The sequence below is a fragment of the Protopterus annectens genome, chromosome 10.part0 (genome assembly GCF_019279795.1).
Source record: "Protopterus annectens isolate FY-2018-M chromosome 10.part0, PAN1.0, whole genome shotgun sequence".
NCBI lineage: Eukaryota > Metazoa > Chordata > Ceratodontiformes > Protopteridae > Protopterus > Protopterus annectens.
In genome coordinates this window covers 389,845,299-389,867,764 of record NC_056744.1, presented here as the reverse complement: position 1 = coordinate 389,867,764, position 22,466 = coordinate 389,845,299, and positions in this window count along the sequence as shown.

Genomic DNA, 22,466 nt, shown 5'->3' with positions numbered 1-22,466 from the left:
CCTCCCCGCGGTTGGGTGGGCGTTCGAAAGACATGCGTAAATGGACGTGCCTTTGTTGAAGGTTGAACGTCGAACTGGCACCTCGGCATTCGTGAAAATCTACTGCCAATCATTAGCGGACCGGAGTTCCACTGTGGCGACCCCTAACCGGGAAAAGCCGAAAGACAACAATAACAACATTTTAAGAGTGTGTATGTGACATTGTGTACTTCTTAAAAATGGGTTTAGGGGATCAGATTTGCCTGCTACAAGTAGATGAATTAGGAAGAGATGGTGAAGGACTGTAGGTTTTTTTTTTAACACAGAGGTGTGTTTTCTAGCAGGGTTAAAAGTGTTGGACAAGTTGTGTAAGTTGGATATGCGTTTGATGGAATCAGTGCCATAGCTCGATCATCTAGCACTCCCTTCAGCCTTCAGGCTTATCTTGCTAGACCTCCATTTGTGCCTGACAGAGAGTGCTTCTAAAACAATCTGAATTACAGAGCTACATAAGTATATTTGTTTGTACTTTATCTAACTGTCCATTGTTTCTTATCAGCACTGCACTGGTTGTATTTATTTGCTTATCAGTACTGCATTGTTTCTTATTTATTTGTATAACAGTTCTGCACTAGTTTATTGCACTGTTTTTATTTATTTGTTGGACTGAATTATTTACTTTTCTGTGTCTCCATTTATATATTTGCTGATCTGTGGTTGAATATTTTTGTTTTGTCCCACACTCCCACCCAACTTATGTTCTTATAGTTTGTGGCTTTTGCTGTTGCCCGTCCTTATTGTAAATTTGATAAGGGACACTCCTCCCAGTCCCATCTCATTAGCTCATTCTACCTAGTACAGAGACTTTGAGAAGGCCAAATCCCTTAGTTCCTAAACCTTGCATTTTCTTATGTTCCTCCTCTCTTCCTTTCCACTTTACTAACAAAAAAAAAAAACACTTTATTCAGCTTCTTTTACTGTATTTGTGTTTTCTCCTCCTGCTCTATTACTTCATCTTGCTTTTTCTGCTACTTGCTGCGGTTTGTTCTCTAAAGTGTTCAATTGCATCTTTTCTGTTGCATTTGTTACTGCTTGTTTATAGCCTGTTTTAATTGGAAGTACTATTCTAAGCCTCTTAGTTTTGGTTTAAGCACTTGGGAGTTAGGCTTACTGATTAGCCGTCCCTGGCTTTCTCTCTCAGATTCTGAAAAATATGGATGGACAATTTCCTACAGTTTCTCATGCCAGTCTGGTTGATGTGGGCATCCTGAGACAGTGTAACAACTGCCTTATGCACACAGACAACCATCTCTGTACCACCTAGGAACACATTTTGCGAGAGATGCAATTACATTAGGAACCTAGAGTCCATGCTCTCTCCCTCACAAGCCAATATATATGGCACTGAGAAGGTTGTTAACACAATCACTACACCTTAAACACCACCCACACCTACACAACACACACCCGCATATGTGGAGGTCCTCAACAAAAACATACCCAAACGAAGGAAACCTCTGAGGCAAAAACCTTGGTGGCAAAAACACATGCAATCTCCACAGCCCTCCACACCACATACCATACATAGTTCGTACACCTGTGTCTCACAACCACTAAGGCTTAACCATAAACCCAACCTATTAGTCATAGGAGACTCCATTGTGAGACACACAGATGTGCCTCTCACCAGGCTGGATAAGGAGAAAGTCATGGTTAGTTGTCTGTCAGGGGCCTGAATCCGCCATAACAAACATGCACTCAAGTCTCTCAACAACAGGTACTGTTATGACTCTGTCATAGTCCATGTTGGTGTGAATGACTTGAGATGTACCTCCCTGGACTATATGAAGAGAGACATGATTGAACTGGCTGAATATGTGTCCCAGGCAGGTATGCCCATAGCCTTAAGCAGCATTCTACCATTACCCAGAATGATGTCTCAATACAAATAGAAATTGATTGACTTTAAAAATTGACTTAGTTTCTGGTGTCATTCCAGGGGGATCCAGTACCTGACAGCCTGGGAAGATATGATTGACAGACCACGATGCTTTGCCAGAGATGGCCTGTATCTGTCTCACTTGGGCTTCAGACTTCTGGCAAAGGCACTTGCCACCCCCATAGTGCCTTTTTTAAAAAAAGTGATGAGGTTAAAACTACCAAAATAAAAATGTCAACAAAATCCAAATTAAAGGTCATGCTGCTAAATGCTAGAAGTCTAAAAATGAAACTGCAAATTGCAAGCATTCTTAACCCTGAAAAATGTTGACATCTGCGCAGTCACAGAAACCTAATTCAAAGCTGCGGAGAGCACCCCAGCCATACCTGGTTACTCATCCTATCATACATTCAGACCCCAAACTGTGGGCACTAAAGCCAAAGGAGGTGAAGTTTCAATATATATTAAAGACATACACATCTCCAGGCTGGTCAAACAGTATGATGCACAGGAGAAACTCCAGGTCCAGTTAACCATTGGCAAGACCCCTATACAAATCATAGCTAGCTATGGGCCCGCAAATCTGACTCAAGATGTCCAAACTGCCTATCTAGATCTCTTCGAATCTATCAAGATTCAACCCTTTACCCTGATCCTGGGTGACTTTAACTACCCAAACATAGACTGGAAGAACTACTCATGCCAGAAAACAAATGCCCAGAGATTCCTTGATTTTGTCAGTGCAAATGTTTTGGAACAGCTAGTTGACACCCCCCACAAAAAGTGATAATATCTTGGACTTGGTATTAACCAACATGAGTAACCACTGCAGCATCCATGCAGTATCATCCTTCCTTGCAATATCTGACCATAAAGTGGTAATGTTTGAAGTCATCATCTCCCCTGACCCCCCTCTAGCTAGGGTCAAACAAAAAAACTTCTCCAAAGCTGATTACAGGCTTCTGAGGGATGGTATAAACAGCTTCACTGCCCCCTGTCCCTCCCTAGGAACTGGCACCAGTATCCAAAACTATATCAAATTACTATATGAACATTTATAAAAATGCATGGAATCAGGAATACCTGGCAGGACTAAATCATCTTCCACAAGGAAGAGTAAACCTGTCTGGTGGACATCTGCCATAAATAAACTCTATAACAAAAGAAAAAATTGCTGTCCAGGACCAAGAAGGAGGAGGTGCCAAACTGAAAGCAATCTCTCCTTAGCCCAAACAAGCAAATAAGAGCACTAGTGAAATCCTCCAAAGCAAACTTTGAGTCCAAATTGGCCACATCTAGCAGAGACAATCATAAGGCCTTCCTCACATATGTCCGTAATCTCAAAGGTAGCACCCAGATCTGTTCAGAACTGGTGGTCATGGACATCACATATACAAATACCTTTGATATAGCAAACTTGCTGGCTGACAGATTCAGGGAAAATTTCACCCCTCTGTCCCCTCCATCAGTAAATCAGGACATTCCCAGTACCTGCCCCCTTCCCTTTATATCTAGGGATCAGGTCATCACTGCTCTCTCAAAGGCAAAAAATACAGCCTCCATGGGACCCGATAACATCCCAGGCTGCATCCAACATGAACTCATGCAGGAACTTGCAGCACCATTAGGCGCACTATTCAACCAAAGCCTGAGTACCGGCTTTGTCCCAGCTGAGTGGAGGACAGCCACTGTCATCCCATTACACAAAGGTGTAGTGTCCACTGGTCTGGGAAATTATAGACCCATCAGTCTAACTAGCCTGATCTGCAAGGCCATGGAATGGATTGTCATGGACATCATTAACAAGGACATTGGCAACCTCCAAACACTCAATCCCACAAAGTTTGGTTTCATCAAGGGGAGGTCATGCCTGTTAAATTTGGTTGACGTTTTTGAGAGAGTCACCAAAGCTATGGAAGAGGGGAAGGCAGTGCACACCGTCTACTTTGACCTGGCCAAAACCTTCAACACTATTCCGCATTCAGGCATAATAGATAAACTCTGTCAACTATGCATCAATCCATATGTTACCAGATGGGTAGCTAACTGGCTCACTGATAGAACCAACCTAGTCAAAGTAGGGGAAGCCACTTCAAGCAGTAGAACCATATCGAGTGGTGTACCCCAGGGTTTGGTCTTGGGTCCTCTGTTATTTGGGATATACGTTTCTGAGGTACAGGCCAAAACCAGTGGGCTATGGCTGACCAACTTTGCAGATGACCGCAAGTTGGGTGCGTCATCAATTCCCCTATTGACGTGGACATCCTCCAAGAGGGACTCCCCCAAACAAATGATTGGTGCCAGAAACATGGCCTCAAGCTGAATACAAAAAAAATGCATCAGCATCCCCTTTGGGGAGAGCAACGTCCCCACAAATTATAACATTAATAACAATGTCCTAAGCATACAGTCAGTCGTGAGGGATTTGGGCACCCAGATTGATAGCAACCTGACATTTGACCACCATGTTGCTTTCATTGTACGGAAAGTTTTCTACCTGGCCCACCTCATAAGTAAGAGTATCTCATCCAGGGACAAGGAGGACATAACATCCCTGCATTCTTCCCTTATAAGGCCCATTACTGAGTACAGTGCCTCATTCAGCATGTACCTCACAAAGCACATGCAGCAGCTGGAGAGACCACAGAGGTTCCTCACCAGGAGAATCCATGGCCCCAAAAATCTACCATACACAGATAGGCTAAATGCCCTATCCCTCTACTCTGTTTCATACAGACTCCTCAGAGGTGACCTCTGTATGGCATACAAGGTGATCTCAGACCCCGCCTTGATGAGACTGCTGCATATCCGCAAGTCAAGCTCCACTCAAGTAACCCACACATGCGGTCTCAACCTGGTCTGTGACATCAATAGGACTTGTTGGTGGGACAGATTTGTGTCCCAGAGACTCCCTCATCTATGGAATAGACTCCCTCTCCACATCAAGCAGAGTACATCTTTACCCCTTTTTAAGTGCAACCTGGATAACTGGATGTTAAATAGAAAATACATCCCTGGGATTCCACCCATGTCCCTATTATACAGGGGCATTGGGTGCTGATTTGTCTATACATAGGTTAAACTCTTGGCTAGGATTATAAGGGCCTTAGGGCCAATAGCCTAGTAACTTCCTATAATCTTATAATCCTATGTTGGGGACCAAAAAAGGTCTTCCTCAAAGGTGGGGATCAAAAACTTAGCCAAACTTCTTGCCATAGTTACTTATAGTTACTTATGAAGATGTGCAAATTCCTTGTGACAGATACTACCACATTAAGCCAGGAAACACATTCATTAAACAAGCTGCAATATCACCCACAGCTTCTTAAATGAACACTAATACTCCACTCATGTCCCATTGGCAACTTCTGATTGCACCACCCAACAGCTTACACTGGGAGGCAGCAAAGATGCATTTTCTTCAAAGCTTGTAATTCTTGTTTTCACAAATGGGAACTAGAGGTGAGAAGTTTATATGCCGCTGATGGGGAGATACTAGCTACATATGAACAGAGTTCTGGCCACTCCAATGTGAGTATGGATGCTTTTTATAGATTGGGTCTGGTTAAGTTTAAAGGAAAGAGGGGAAGTGGTGAGTCTTCAAGCCTTACAGATGGGATCCAGCTATTAGTGATGGGTAGTGTAGTTAACCCATACAGAAGAAAATATTCACATTCTTCCAAAATTTTCTGCATTAACTAAATAAATAATCATGATTTTCTCTGATGTGGCTGGTGTATTCCTTGTGGTGAACTAAGAAATAGCTCAGAAGTGAAGAGCGGTTTCAACCAGTTAGATTAATTTTACTGACTAGACCATAATGTAATCATTTTGAAAAACAACATAATATTATGCAACATAACAAAGCATAGTACATTCTGAGATGCACAGTTGAGCATAGCTTTTCAGCTTGCTATTTCTCCAGTGCAAGGTTTTCTTTTGCATTTGCTATATATAGCTGAAGCAAGCAATGTACCGTGTGCATGTGTTATTTATTATTTATCTATTTTACATTTGTTGACTGGGTTAGTCCGACTGAGCTGGGTAACCCATTTTCAGCGGAGACCTGGGGAGGAAAGCTCCACAGAAAATACAATTTGTTATACAGAAAAATAATATCTAAAAAGCAATAAGTATTATACAATGTATGCATGTGATGTGGGTATAGTTTATACACAAGTAGTTGGTAAAGAGGTTCTGAATGAAAGGAAATAATACAAATGCAAAAATATATTTTTGATAAACAACAAAAATTACAAAATATCTGTAGTCATTTAAGCATAAATGAATTCAGCAGGGGAAATGGAGAGGTAGATTGATAGATTATAGAGGTTATCATGAGGAATGAGATGGTGTGAACTGTCTGCCCTTTAATTGTACTGTTTTCAAGGAGGGTGATGCTAAACTCAACCCAGCAACACCAAAGTAAATAAGGAGAGTTCAATCGATGACCCCTAAAATGCTTTTTGAGCTTCATTCCCCAAAGTTGGAGAAGCATAAACATCAGCTGAAACTTTGTGCTCCCTTTGTTCTTGGCTGGGCAAACACCTACACACGTGCATGAAGCTGGTTTGAGCTAATGCATTTGCTTTGGCAAATATCTTTTTAAAGTTAATATTTTAACCATGGAGACAAGTTAATCAGATGCCTTAAAAGTCCGTTTGGTAAAGTACTGCAGAAAGAAAATGAAAAGAATTTCTCAGTTGCATGTTAAAATTGTAATATGAATAAATTGTCAGTAGGGGGCAGTGTAAGATAAATACCGAGTAGGGTTTTTATTTATTTTTAAGATTACTTTTTAAGCAGGCAAGTATGATAACTTGTTTGTGTGCATGTGGTAGCATTTATAAGTTGGAGTGCATGTAATTCATGTGCATTTTTCTCTAGTTGTACTGCAATATCTTCCAGCGGGGTGTGAAGTTCTTGCATTTTGAAATGCCACAAATGTGAATCGAAGGCACAGGTTATGTTGTATTAACACTAATAGGATCACAAATGTTTAATTGTTAAAAGAGAGCATCAAAAGCATATTATACAGTTCTGAAGCGCTCCCCAACACACACATGCATAGACACATGGTGCAATAATGAAACATAATGGAAGAACTCCAAGCAATTGCATTGCATTGAAATTGATTGTGTTTTACAAATGTAGCTGTTTTCAGGAATGACACGTCACACAAATAAATGCAGATTTAGAGCTATTGGATACTGTCATGTGCATTCCAGGCTCATTATTTTAATAGTAAATTAATAAGGTTAACTCTGAATAATCTTTTTTACATTGCAAAGATAACTCCAAGCAGTAAAAGGAAAACAGCTTCATGTTACAGCTATCATTTCACTTTCTTTGTCTGAGTATCGTATCAGTTCTTGGGATTACTCAGGCAAGTTCAGCCACGGTGCTAGTAACATGTGAGGGGGTTAGCACTAGGAAACAGCTCAGGAGTTCTACAGCATGAAGCAGTCTGCTGCATTGTTTCAGACAGTCATCTGTTACACACTGCCAGCCTCCTGCTGGTTTTGAGAAAACAAGCGAATGACAGCCTGCTGACCACGTGGAAATATTAACTCATAAACACCAGGCAGATCTAGACAATGTTGTGGAGGTTGTTAGATGACAAATCATGCATATCTCCCATTATGCAATGACAAGATAACAACATGCAAATTCAGTGTGGAAATATTAATACCTTTTTATACAAAAACAAACAAAACAAACTGTCTAAATGAATGTAATATTTTCAAGTTGTTACCACTCCACAGCAGCAAAGATAACACAACTAGCGCTTTGCTTCTTGAATATAGGAACCAGACAGGATACGCCACTTTTAAAGAGTCATTCCATATAATGAACATGCAGAGGAATTCCTAAATGGCATAAATGCGTATTTGATGGAATGAAGAACCTTTGATGACCAATTTGGGGTTTCTCTGGGACGTATTTCAAAGTCTCTGGCATGTACTGCTTAGGGCAAAATTTGTTGCAGAGCTTGCATCTCATGGATAGCAAACAATTTTTAAGTTGTCATCAGTACAATATTAATATAATGTTTGAGTATGTTTTCTGTATGTCATTCTGTTTCTAGTTGTGGATGTGCAGAACTGCAGCAAAAACAATCATGTCCTGTGGAGCATGACATCAGGCTGATGTTGACAACAGAATGGCTGTTGATGAAGATGACATCACTCATAGTCAGGGCAGTGGCACACAGCTGCAAAGCATACTGGCAGGGCTCCCTCCTCTTAAACAGGTTGATAACTCCAAACTCAGTAACACAGACACATACATAGAGCATCATGAGGAAATGACATTGCCAGAAGGGGAGGGGAATCACCTCATAGCTTAGCAACTCTTTTTTGTGGACAGGTTGAACCTCTGGAGAAAGACACTACAATGTCTGAGGTTCCATTTCCCACTGTGCATCTTGCTCATAGGGGTGCCAAGCAATGACATCAATCACAGCCAGTTCCAGAGAAGTGCCATGCCTTGTCTGCATAGCAACATATATGTTTTGACGTAGTTCAGGTACAGGCTACATTCATTACCACAAGTATAGAATTGCTCAGCAGTTATCAGTACAGTACTTGATATCATCTGCCCCCATCCAGCTAGTATAACTAGCATTTGTCTTGCTGGTCATTAAACACTGTGTAAATGATGACGGCTTTACCTATATGAACTGTACATTTTTGTGATATGAGGATAAATGTCAGATGCAGAGTATGAGCTAACCATGCACTCCTTGACGCAGTCCACAGGTAACATTGCACACACCAAGTATTATCTTTGTAACTTTACATTGTCATGCCACTGCTTCACCTACACTGCCATGTAGTATGCACAAGTTTGCCGTAAGGAGGGGTGCTATGCTGCTACCGTCAGCTGGCCACCATCGCTATCACTAATGGTGTGACAAATGACAGAGAGAGCTGCACTATGACCATTGGTCACCACTTGAAGCAGTTGTGCACCAGACCAAAGCATAGTCATGTTATGCATGAAGCAACAAACAGTAAACATTTTGAGTGCAATAGCAGGGTCATACTGAAGGGCACTCACAACTCATTCTGGCAGTGCAAAAAAGGCTTTGAGCAGGTCACTCTCAAGATGAATATTGGTGTCTGCGTCAGTGCAGTGTTAAGGCACGCCTCTGCAGCTTTCTGCATGTTATGTACTGTCATCATTAGCCATGATTAAAGTGGGTAGCCTGCATCACCTGGGAAATGAAACAGGGAGGCGGCACCTGAGCACAGGCTGGTTAGTCATTAAAACCTTAGTCACTATATAGAGAAATAGCTATAGGGAACAAAGTTACTTAATGTGCACTTCCCAACTAGTTGACCATGTGGAACCTTACCATCTAGGAAACAGCAGTGCACTCAACTTATGTGTCATATGCAGGTTAATTTCTACTGCCAGGACACTGGTCCAAAACACTGGTGGTACAGCCACGTGTGAAACACATAACTTGGTAATTGATAGTAAGGTAACCCTTCCTATTATGATACTGCTTCCCCCATGTTCCAGATGGGGCACTAATAGCCACATAGATGCAATCTATTGCACCCTGCACCTCAGGATAGCATGCCATTCCACAAAAGGCATGCATGGTACCAGCTCAGTTCTCCATTGACACTGGGAAATAGATATGCTCATCCACATAGGCCAAGAAAGGAACTGCTTCAGTATCCTAGAGGCAAAAACCTGATATCCCTAAAATGCCCTCAGTGTGTCTCTGAAAGTTCCCATGGCAAATATAGTGAAGGTTACACATACCTTGGTATCCACGAGAATAGGAAGGCCACACATTCCTCCAGTTCCAGTTTGTTAGCTGTACAAGTTCAGAAAAGCCCTTTATAATCACCCTGTTCACTCTGAATCTGTCAAGAAATTCTTGCTCTGCAAAACTGAAATGGTGATTCTCTGCCTCTATCTCCTTTTCTGAAGTCACCAAGTGCAGTTTGTTGCACAGAGATGAAGTGCAACAGAAGCGAACAGCTCAAAGTGGGACACAGCAATGCTAGCAGAAAAACTAAGCGTCTTTCCTATTGCAAAGTGATTGGAAAAGGTGTGGGTTTGCTTTTTATAAGGCATTTGCTTACAAATTGTGACTCGGAATAGTAGAAGGCAGGAATAAAACCTTATGTACATGGTTAAGTCACATATTTTGCACATATTTGTCATTTACAAGTCATTGAGTACTCATTTATCTTTGGAATTCCTTACAACTTTCCAGCTGTTGTACCTGAGCACAGCTTTGCCTTAATCACATCTCACCTGCCTTGTTTGCATTCACTGCACCTGCCCACAGTGCACTTGTGTAGTGGTTATGAATAGCATCATCTGTTTCTGAATGTCATAGAATTACAATATAATAAGACAGGATAGACTATAAAAATATGCCAGAGGCATTGCGATCTTCTATAAAAGCATCCTATAACTTTCTATATAATCACACAACCACCCCTATTGTCATTACACCAAAATTATTATCTCACTCCTTCAACTTAATAAGCACAAAAGTATCCACATAACTGTCATATATATACCCCTCGAAACAATATCCCAGTACTAGAAGGCATCCTCCACTGGTTTCCTACTAATATAAGCAAGGAAACCATAATGCTAGACAATGTCAGTATAGACTACCGGGTTCCTATCAATTCGTTGAAACTTCAGCAGTTCGAACACCATATGTTCGAACTATGAAGTTTGAAAACTGATTATCGTGAAGCCGCGGAACAACAAATTCATTCCCAGGGAAGGAATTTGGTGGGCCGTTTCTGTGGCTTTGCGATTTTCAGCACTGTGGTGGAAAGTTACGGTCGGGTTCAGGTAGTGTGCGATTGTGTGGATGTTAGGGTTAGGGCACGGGTTAGGTGAGTTAGGGTTAGGGCGCGGGTGAGGTGGGTGTGCGATAGCGACGGACCTTAGGGTTAGGGTTTGGGTTAAGGTAAGTGGATAGATAGCAGTGTGTGTAGAGTTTACTGTAGGGTTAGATGTAGGATTTTAAGTGTATGTGTGTGGATTGCTGTTTTTTGGTGGGCTTGTGTTGTGTGTTTCTTGGAACAGCGATTTTTTTCCCTGGAAAATAATTGCTGTTCTAAGCCTTTGATGCTTTTGCACTTCGAGGTTAGAAGTTCGAACATATGGTGTTCGAACTTCTGCCATTTTGACAAAGTGATATAGACCCTAGACTACCTACTTATTAACTCTGACTTCCCTACTTGCTCTGTTAATCTTAATAACTTCAACCAACTCATCTCCACTCCCACCAGAATAGACAAACACAGTAAAAGACAGGCAATCCTAGACTGGATCATAACTTCTGCACCCTCCAAATTAAACTGTAGTGGATGTCTTTCAGACACCATTAGTGACCATCTCCCCACTTTTACCATAAGACAAACCACTCAGCCCCCTAAGTATACTATCTTTAAACAAGTATGAAAAGTTACAAACCTCAATAAAGATAACTTAATCAACTACCCTGCCAATACAACTGGAATACCCTAAAAAAATCTGTCCAGGATAATGCCATTAATCAGTTCAATAAAACATTCCTTAACATAATCAACAAATATGTCCTGTATCTTTGCAAAAAAATCATATATCATATCACTACACAAGACTGTAACCACCACACTGAACTCTCCAACTACCAGCCCATAGCAATTCTCTCCCACTCACAAAATATTAGAACAATGCATTCATTCCCAACCACTAACCTACCTAACCAACATCAATCTCCTCTCCCCCACAAAACAAAGTTTCTGACCTCACCATATTATCACAACTGCCCTGCTCAGTGTCACCAAAACCAAAAATCCCAATAGAGATAATGGCAGCCTAGTGTCCTCCCTGTTCTTAGGTATGTCCAAACCCTTGACCCAGTATCTCACCAGCATCTACTTCATGAACTAGCATCCCTGTCCTTATCTCAGACATCTTTTTCTTGGTTCACCAGCTGCCTTTTCAACAGAGTGCAAGCTATAAAATGGAATCAAGACCTCTTTTCTTTCACTGTTGGAGTGCCTCAAAGCTCTATACTACTAGGTCCTGTACTTTTTAACATCTTCATAAATAACCCACGTAGAGCCAGCAAATATGCCTTCATAGTACAGTACGCAGATGACGGCACCTTAATATGCGCAGCCCCAGGCTTCTCCCTACTTCCGCAAATGACTCAAGACTCTTTTTCCTCCATTGAGTCATGGCTCTCAACTCATCAGTTAATCCTAAATGCCAAAAAACAAAATTAATGCTATTTACACCAAACTCTTGACTGACAAACATGCTATCTTTAAATATTGCTTAACACCATAATTGGAACCGTATCCAGCTCAAAACTACTAAGTATCATAATAGACAACAACCTAAACTTTGACTTACACATCACCGGCTACATCAAAAAACACACAATAAACTAGGTTTTCTATACTGAAACAAACCTTACTTGACTGATTTTTCCAGGAAAAACCTTAGTCACTTCCTACATACTCCCCTGTATTCTTTATAGATCACCCATTCTAGCCAACCTGCAATCCACCTTATTAAATAAAATTGAACTTTGCTATAACAAAATAGCCAGATTCACATCTAACATGCTTTACCATACTCACCACTGCATAGTACTAGTAAACGTAAGAGTGGCTTGAATTATCTAATCAGCTGATATATTGACAATTACTTACCACACCAAGTGGCTTGAATTATCTAATCAGCTGATATATTGACAATTACTTACCACACCCATTCCATAGTACACAAACCCAACACCTGCCCCCTGTACAAAACTTCCTCAAGCAATACTACCCACAACAATGTCGTCACTCCTCTAACAAAAATCTCTTACCTCAAAATCCCACAATGCAGCAGGGAACTCTATACTCATCGTATGTCACCAGGAAATGGACCTTTATACCCATTTTACTAAAGCAGGATAGCAAATGAGTTTTAAACACAAACTAAAACAACATCTAACCTCCTTATGGCTTTCTTCATGCACAAGTTCTGACTAATTCCCCTCTCCCACACAAGACACTTCTTCCTTTCCACCTAACTACCTATCTACTATTTCTAGACAGTACTAACACCCCTATTTCATACTCAGTTCTGCACTAACCATATTTCTTGTAAGTAAGTACAAAAATAGTTTTCCTCTAGGTAATGAGGAAGACTAAGTGCTATAGTAATTAGTAGCTTATTTAGTGCTTACAGGTTCTGAACAAGTGCTGAGCATGAATAAAGCAAATTTAAGTGCTAAAACTAAGAATCCGTATCTGCACTAGATAAGTTACAGGACAGAAACAAGTGCAAATGCAGGCTTTCAAATCAGAAAGTTGAGAGAGATGGAAGAGATTGCCCAAACAGCCAATAACTGCAATTTCTGGGTCAGAACCACTCCTTATGTGGTAGACAGGTTACCTAGTGCTTACCACTCCCACTGATAAGCTAGAAGGCTTCCCTCCAACACAGAAAGGCTTGGGGGGCTAGGAAGCTTACATACAGTCCTGGATACAGAAATCTGTATCTGGAACACTAGTTACAGGAAAGGTAGGAAACAGGCTTACAGTTTTTTTTTTTTACAGAAAAGTAGCAGAAACAGTAGTAAAAACAATTCACATGCAGTGCAAGCTAGCACACTTGAGTATGTAGCAATATTAGACCAAATACAGTTTAAAAATGCAATTAAATTAAAAAGGACTAAAAGCAAGTGCAGAAAGAGTTTATTAGGTAGAATGTGGTAAAACATTTTAAGGCCAGTGACATAAAATGGCTTACACACTGCATGTCTCAGAGTACTGCTCAGATAAATGAAGAATGTCCAACAAACACACAAATATAAGACAGAGCTATATATTTGAAAGAAATAATCATGACAGGTTGTGTGATCACTAGCTGCACTACATCCAGAACTAATACATGTACAAATAACACTTGCATGGTTGACACTGCTGCAGTTAGTTTTGTACATAGTCAATTTATTTGCTGCAAAGCTGTTTGTATGGCAAAGAGGGATAAGGCACCCATCCTGTGTTTTGAAGGTGCATTGGAGTGACAGTTCGAATCCAGACCTCTGTAGAAATATCTCATGTGCAATAACATTTTGTATTGTGTATATCATAGATTGCTTTTCCTCATTTAAACTACCTCTCCCTTTTCCTTTTTTTCTTTTCTTTTTTTTTTTAATTGGCCAGTGTTCGCACATTGCTCCACATAGCGCAAACATGGGAAATGGAGAAAAATGATTGTCAGGATTGGCTGTGCTATCTGGTTTGCATGAAGCACAGCAGTGTGAAAACTGGACAACTGGACCACCCAGGAAGCAGACAGGACCAGGGCAGCCAAAAATTAATACTATTGAGCATTGAACAAACCCAGTAAGCGATGTTGAGCTGCGGTTAACAGTGAGCCCCTAAGAATAATTAGTAAAATAGAGAACATCATGGAATGAATCCAGTGGCAGCAGGTAAGTGTAGGGCTGGAGTACAGATCATCCTGGGGTTCTAGTACAGGGTGTGCAACCTTTGTTTTACTGTTGTGACATTGCAGTTTTTCAAACTTCTTGGCAACAGGTGTAAGTGTAGGACTGGCACACAAATGGTCCTGGGTTCAAATACAGCATATTGCATATACTTTTACTGTTGTTCCACTTCCCATTATAGTCACTCTCACTTATAACACTTGACATAGTGTAACTGATATTAATTATACATATGAGGGCTGTGGCACTAGTATTGTGTCAATTATGTATTTATTTATCTATGTATTATCACATTTATCAAATGTATGACTGTGGGTATACTGTGTACTATATTCCTATAACTACACACAGAGCTACATGAGGAGGAGCAGCTGATCTGTGATATGCAGCAATAGGTAGTCTGTTTTTTTTTTTGCTTATTTGTAGTAGTTATTGCTTATTCTAGATATTTGTAGCAATTTTTATTGTATACTGCATACTTGTACTGTATTTCATAGCTATTTGCTCACTTGTGATAAACATTTCTGTAGTGTTTTCTGCCTAAAATAGTTTAGGTTGTAGCTGGAATATTGTCCATATTCCTGGTTGTGTTTGTGATAAACATTTCTGCAGAGTGTTCTGCCTAAAATAGTTTAGGTAGTAGCTGTAATATTCCTCATATTCCTGATTGTGTTGTGGGCCTAGTTGTTTGTTAGAGGCTGTTTTCTGAGCTCATTGTCCAGGCTATCTTAATTAGCAAAGACCATCCCCCACTTCAGTGAGAGTTTAGTGTTTATGGTCATTGTCTTGTTGGGTTGCCAGTGCTACGGCTTGGAGAAAGCACCTCATTCGTTCCTTTGAGCTTTTTTTAAAGTTGGTTCAGGTTTCAACTTTCTGTTAAGAAGTTAACTTGTGTGTTTCAGCCATTACACACAGAGCTATCTGAGGAGGAGCAGCTGATCTGTGATATGCAGCAATAAGTATCCTGTTTTTTTTGCTTATTTGTAGTAGTTATTGCTTATTCTAGATATTTATAGCATTTTTTTATTGTATACTGCATATTAGTACTATATTTCATAGCTATTGGCTCACTTGTGATAAACATTTATGTAGTGTTTCTCCCCCTATTGGCATCTTGTCTTTATACCTGTTGGCCTTGCAGTTGCCTGCCCCTACTCTAAATTTGATCTTGAACACTCCTCCCAGTCTAGTGTCATTAGCTCATTCTACCTAATACAGAGAGAACATCTGAGAAGGCCAACCCACTTAGTTTCTTTCCTTCTGTTCCTCCTTTCTCCTTTTCTTAAAAAAAAAAATGTCTGAATATCCTTGTGTTCTGACTGTGCTTCTCAAGCATTTTGGAAATATAGAGTATATTCTAACGCATTTATTAAAACTTTATTTGCCTTAATTTTGCTACAGCTCAAGTGCTCTAAGTTGCACTGCATCTGAATTTTTTAGTGTGTTTTAGCTGCTTTTCTGTATATATAGACTTTTCTGTATATGTAGACTAGCTACTTATTCTACTGATTTACTGCCTCTTAAATTGTTTTTCAGTTGTGCACTTGCCTTGCTTCATTTAAAAAGTTTTAAATTGCTAATTTTGTAGAGTTCTAATTGTATTTACTGTTTAGGGCTACACACTCAAGTGCATTAGCCCTTTCTGTGTTTATTTAGTGTATTATTGCAGTGTTTAGCCTGTTTTAACAAAAAAAAAAATATATCTTGTTTGCTCGTTTCCCGCCTTTCCTAGCTAGTATAGTCCAGATCCCAGCCTTTGCTGGTTTCAAGACTTTATTTTCTGTATTCAGAGCTATCCAGACCTTGCTGTGGTAGAGGGAAGTCCTACTGCTTACCAGTGGGAGTGGTGAGCATTGTACTGCCTGTCTAACACTAGAGGAGTGGTTTCCAGGTCTGAAATTGTAATTTTAGCCATTTTGGGCTGATTTCTATCCCTTTCAACTTTCTGGCTTAAAAATGCAGGTGTTTGCACATTATTTGCATCATGCAACACCACGGGGCTACGGTTAAACTATTCCAGGTGCCAGAAATTCTGCTCTTCAAATTTTCCCTTAGAACTAGCTGGTTTCTCAGTAGTAGCACTAAAATCTGAACTCCTGTGACTAGCACTTGCTCTAGAACCTGCTGGAAAGCACTAGGAAGCCTTAAACTGATAAAAGCACTCACCTCTCCTTGTTAATAAGGAGAAATTAATTGTAGGCACTAAACAGCCTATAATTGCAAAGTACCTTGCAAATTAAGGGAAAACAGCTCTGGTACTTTACAAAAATGCACCTAAACAGGCATGTCCAAGGGTCAGCTTCCAGTGATTTCTCCTGTCCACCTGGTGAATATGGGCATACTGGGGCAATGCAGCAACTGCCTTATGTACACAGACAACCCTCTCCTCCTACCACCCAACAGTACAACCTGCAAGAGATGCACTTACATAGCCAAACTGGAAGCAAAGCTCTCTCCAGCCACGATTGTGCTAGACAGTCAAGAGGAGAAGATTAACATCTGCACTACACCTCAAGCAACACATAGCCCTTCAAAACCCACACGATCAACACCCACACATAGCAACACTAAACCCACATATGCGGAGGTCCTTAACATTAACCTGCCCAAGCAACAAGGACCTCCAAAGCTGAAATGCAAATAAACAGCAGTCACAACCAAAATGACACATAGCTCACAACACCAGTGTGCCACCCAACAACAGCCTATAAGGCAAGACAACGTACCCAACACTTTAGTCATAGGTGACTGTATAGTCAGACACACTGATGTCCCACTCACCAGGCTGAGCAAGGGGAAAATTACAGTCAGCTGCCTGTCGGGTGCCAGGATCTGCCACATAATGCATGCACTCAAGTCGCTCCATAACAAGTACAAATATGACTCTGTCATTGTCCATGTTGGAGTGAATGACTTGAGATGTATCTCCCTGGACTACATGAAAAGAGACATGGAAGAGCTCTCAGATCATGTGGCCTAAGTAGGTATGACCCTAGCCCTGAGTAACATCCTGCCTTCGCCCAGAATGATACCACAGTATAAGGACAAAATGATTGACTTAAACAATTGGCTAAGCTTCTGGTGTCATTCAAAAGGGATCCAGTATCTGTCTGCCTGGGGTGACATGATCGACAAACCACAATGCTTTGCCAGAGATGGTCTGCACCTGTCACCTCTGGGATTCAGGTTACTGGCTAAAGCCCTTGCCACCCCTATAGTGCCTTTTTAGGCAAGGTTCAAAGGACAAAACCACCACCATAACAGATACAAGCATGCAAAATCTGTAGGTAATGCTACTCAATGCTAGAAGTCTAAACCTCAAAATGCACTCTCTAGAGGCACTCCTAAAAATGGAGAACATCGATATCTGTGCAGTAACTGAGACCTGGTTCAAGGCTCCAGAATACCTGCAATACCAGGCTACAACTCTTACCACACTTTTCGGCCACCAAACTAAGACCGAAACACTAAAGGTGGAGGAGTGTCCATATTCACCAAGGATATTCACACCTCCAGGCTAGTTGCCCAACACAATGCAGCTGAAATTCTCCAGGTGCAACTAACACTAGGTAAGACTGTAATCTAAATTGTAGCTTGCTACAGATCCCCCACCATGCCTCAAGATTCTCACAACACCTTTCTAAACATACTGGAAAATATTAAGATACAACCAAACACCCTAATACTGGGTGATTTCAACTACCCTGCCATTAACTGGGAAAACTACTCGGGTACTAACACCTTTTCCCAACGGTTCTTGGAATTCATAAATTCCAATGCCCTGGATCAACTAATTAATTGTCCCACGAGGGGCTCCAGTATCCTAGACCTGGTCATTACCAACATGGGAGATAGATGCTCCACTCCAGTGGTCACCCCCTCATTGGTCAGGTCTGACCATAAGCAAATCACCCTTGACATCCACATCCCACACCCAAGTAAGGAAACCTCTGTAAAAAAACTTCTCCAAAGCCAACTTCATGATACTCAAGTCTGAAGTGACAAACTTCATGACACCCATGCAGATGGGAGCTGACATTTCGACTGCTGAATCCTACACTAAGGCACTGTATGAGCACATTCACTCGTGCATGAATCGTGCCATCCCAAATAGAACCAAGATGCTCTCCTCCAAAACAAGGAAGCCAATCTGGTTGTCCCCTGCCATAAACAAACTATACAACAGAAGAAAGAAACTGTTGCAGAAAAGAGGAAAATCCCAGGATGCAAAAAAACTCCCTTACCAGCCTCAGTAAGAAGCTGAGATCCCTCAAAAAATCCTCCAAAGCTAGTTACAAAAATAAAATTGCCAAAGTTTCCAAAGACAACCACAAGGCATTCTATAGTTATGTCAATAATCTAAATGGCAATGCTCAGATATGCTCTGAGCTACAACAGAATGGCATTAAATATACTAATCCCAAGGATATTTCCAATATCCTGGTAGATCGATTTTAGTGCCAGCTTCACCCACCTCTCACCCCCTAAAGGGCCTATCTCAATTCCAAAAGATTGCCAAATTCCGGTAATCATGGCCACACAGGTAGAAACTGCACTCTCCAAAGCGAAGAATACAGCATCCATGGGACCAGATGACATCCCGGGCTGTGTACTACATGAACTAAAAAATGAACTGTCATGTTTAATCATAGCCTCACCTCAGGCTTCATGCCCACTGAGTGGCACACAGCTACAGTTATCCCACTCCACAAGGCACAAGGGGGGATCCACCTTGGATCCCGGGAACTACCATCCCATCAGTTTGACGAGCCTGATCTGCAAGGGTATGGAACGCGTTATTGTGGAACTTATAAACAAAGACATTGGCAAACTTCAAACACTGGACCCCACCCAGTTTGGGTTCATGAAGGGACGATCTTGTCTCCTGAACCTGATTGACTTCTTCAAATCAGTCTCCAGAGCTGTGGATGAGGGTAAGGTGGTCCACACAGCCTATCTGGACCTCACCAAGGCCTTCAACATCATCCCCCACTCTGGAATCATAGATAAACTTACTAAGCTGGGCATAAATCCCTATGTTTCTCGATGGGTTGCCAACTGGTTTACTGACAGAACACAGACTGTAAAAGTAGCCGACTCCAAATCCAGCTCCAGACAAGTGACAAGTGGAGTACCTCAGGGTTAAGTCCTGGGACCGCTTTTGTTTGGCATCTACTTCTCTGAAGTACAGGCCAACACCAAGGGACTCTGGCTAACAAAGTTTGCAGATGACTGCAAACTGGGAGCCATTATTGAATCCCCAAATGATGTGGATATTCTACAAAAGGGCCTTACAGTAACAGATGCTTGGTGCCAGAGCCATGGGCTCAAGCTTAATGCCAAGAAATGTATAGTTATCCCCTTTGGGAAAAACCATGTACCCATGAATTACCACATAGGTGGCAGTACACCAAACACCAAACGTGTGATGAGAGACTTAGGGACACAGCTGGACAGTGGTCTCAACTTCGATAACCACATCGCCACAACAGGCAGGAAATCCTTCTATGTGGCACACCTCATCACTAAGAGCTTTTCATCCAGAAAAAAGGAGGTCATTATCCCACTGTACTCATCCCTCATTAGACCCATTATAGAGTATAATGCCCCATTTGGTATGTACCTCACAAGACATCTGCAACAACTGGAAAGGCCACAGAAATACCTCACTAAATGAATCACAGGCCTAAAGCAGATGCCCTATGCTGACCGTCTAAAAAAACTCCGGCTATACTCTGTGGCATATCGCCTACTCAGAGGCGATCTCTGCTTAACATACAAGGCCATGTCAAACCCTGAGCTGTTGAACATCCTCCACTTAAAGAAATCCCAATTCCTTAGAGCCACACGCTCCAGGGATCTAAACCCTGTCATCACAATGAACACAACATGTTGGAGGGATAGGTTCCTGACCCAGAGACTCCCCATACTCTGGAATAGACTGCCCATACATGTCACGTAGACTGCCTCCTTGGCCTTCTTCAAAAGGAACCTTGACAATTGGATGGGAGATAGGAAATTCACCCCATGGATCATGTCAGTCACCCTGCTAGACAGGGGTGCAGGGAAGTAAATATTGTGTGAAGAAATATCCATGGAATTGTTATGGCTAGGCTTGTATAGACCCTAGGGCCAATAGCTTAGTACTAACCTATGAACCTATGAACCTATAGTCTGCTATGTGGACTGCCATGGCCTTCACATTTGTCTAACACACATATACAACTGCCTGCAGATTCAATAACCAAGAAATTGCTTGGCTTGTCACTGTTGCACTCCACTTACCATTGCACACTGCCACAAATACTTAAATGAACATCCACAAATAGCCAAATGGCATTTGATGGGTTGGCCATAACATTCATTATTTCGCTCAGTTTCGCCGCAGCTGCAAATGCAGACGGTCCCTCTTTTTAGCATTATCATGTAACTTTGTCCGCTGCTGTGAAAATGGGCGGACTTAAATATTTACACATTTGTAGAAAAATTCACAAACCATACATCTTCACTGATTATCAGCGCCATGAAGACTCTGTTTATAAGATTGGTTTCCAAGCATTTCATGTTTCTCTGTTCGCTATATTTCACACATGGCTTTCCATTTTGAGGTTTCACTTCTGATAGTTTCTTCAATTTTGCATCTATGAAGAGAGACACCTTTTTGTCATGGTTGATGAGTTTTTAACTAGATTTTTAACTAGATTTGACATGTGTATACATTGCCGAGGCAGCGGCAATATATACTTTACGTGCCTTACGTTTATATACTCTGTGTAAATTTTATAAACTATGAAGATTTTAATCTTCTTAATGTTTTATTTGTTTATTAAATTAAGGTTAAAAATGCTGTAGTTTAACCATGATTTGAATGAGCAAGAATCAACCTATCTGTATAATATGACCACAGATTTTTACTGATTATTTTATATATATTTTTATGTTATGCTCCTCTCAACCAGGAAATATGCTTTGCTTAACTCTTCTACTATTAGTCATGATCAGTAGGTTGAAAACCTCTTCTTAACTCAGGATTGGTTAGATGTATATATTGTCATTATACTTCCTGGTTTTACATCTGGCACCTTTGATTTGTCAATTTTTGTAGGCGTGTTAGTTGTAACTAACATGATTGGCTATTCATTGTTATTTTAACCAATATTGACCTCTGTACATTGTGATCTGATGAAGGAGAAGTCTCGCTGAAAGTGCTTATCATTGTACTTAGGCCTCTTGTTTGTTTTCTTAAATAAAGTACATTTTACCTTTATGCTCCAGTTGCTTTTTATACAGCCTCAGCCGTGGTGCCACTTCAGGATTTTTTACTGAATTGTCCCATACATAACTGCATTTTGCACACATGCCTTCTTGATACACTTGATTTGGTCCAGTTGGCTATTCAACATTATGGAGTTGTTTTCACTCCTGTCTCAGGAGGTGACAATCCAAATTCAGTTAATATTTTGCACATATGTTCACTTTACACTTTTAAAGATATGGACAGCTATGGTTCTTTCCTACCTCCCTCATGCACATTTCTGCCCTGCTTCCCCTTTGTTCTTCCCCCTGCTTGCTCCCCATTTCACCACTGCCCTAGCTTTCCCATTTCTTTTCTTTAATGTATTATTGTGTGATGGTGTGCATTGTGCACCAATGGAATGGTAATACAAAAGTAGTTAAAAGTATTAGATACAGTTGTACTCAAACCCAGTGGTATCTGCCCCCAAAAAGGAATGTATCACTGCCTTAACACGTACTGCTAGAGAGTCACTTAAGTAGCACATGTATTGCAGAGACTCATTACTAATTGTGAGACTTTAGCACTGCGGCCTGTGTTTGCGCACTGCTTACCTACATGCAAACATGTCTATCTCACATGCATATACACTAACTGTTGTGCAAACCTGCTGCTCACTGTGCTTTGGAAATGTATATATATTATGCTGTATTACTGCTCTTTACTGTCCATTTGCTTTGTATGACATGAAATTACATGTGGAAACATTGCAAACTGAGGATCCTGTCTAACAATATGTCATATATTTAAAGTACATCCATGTT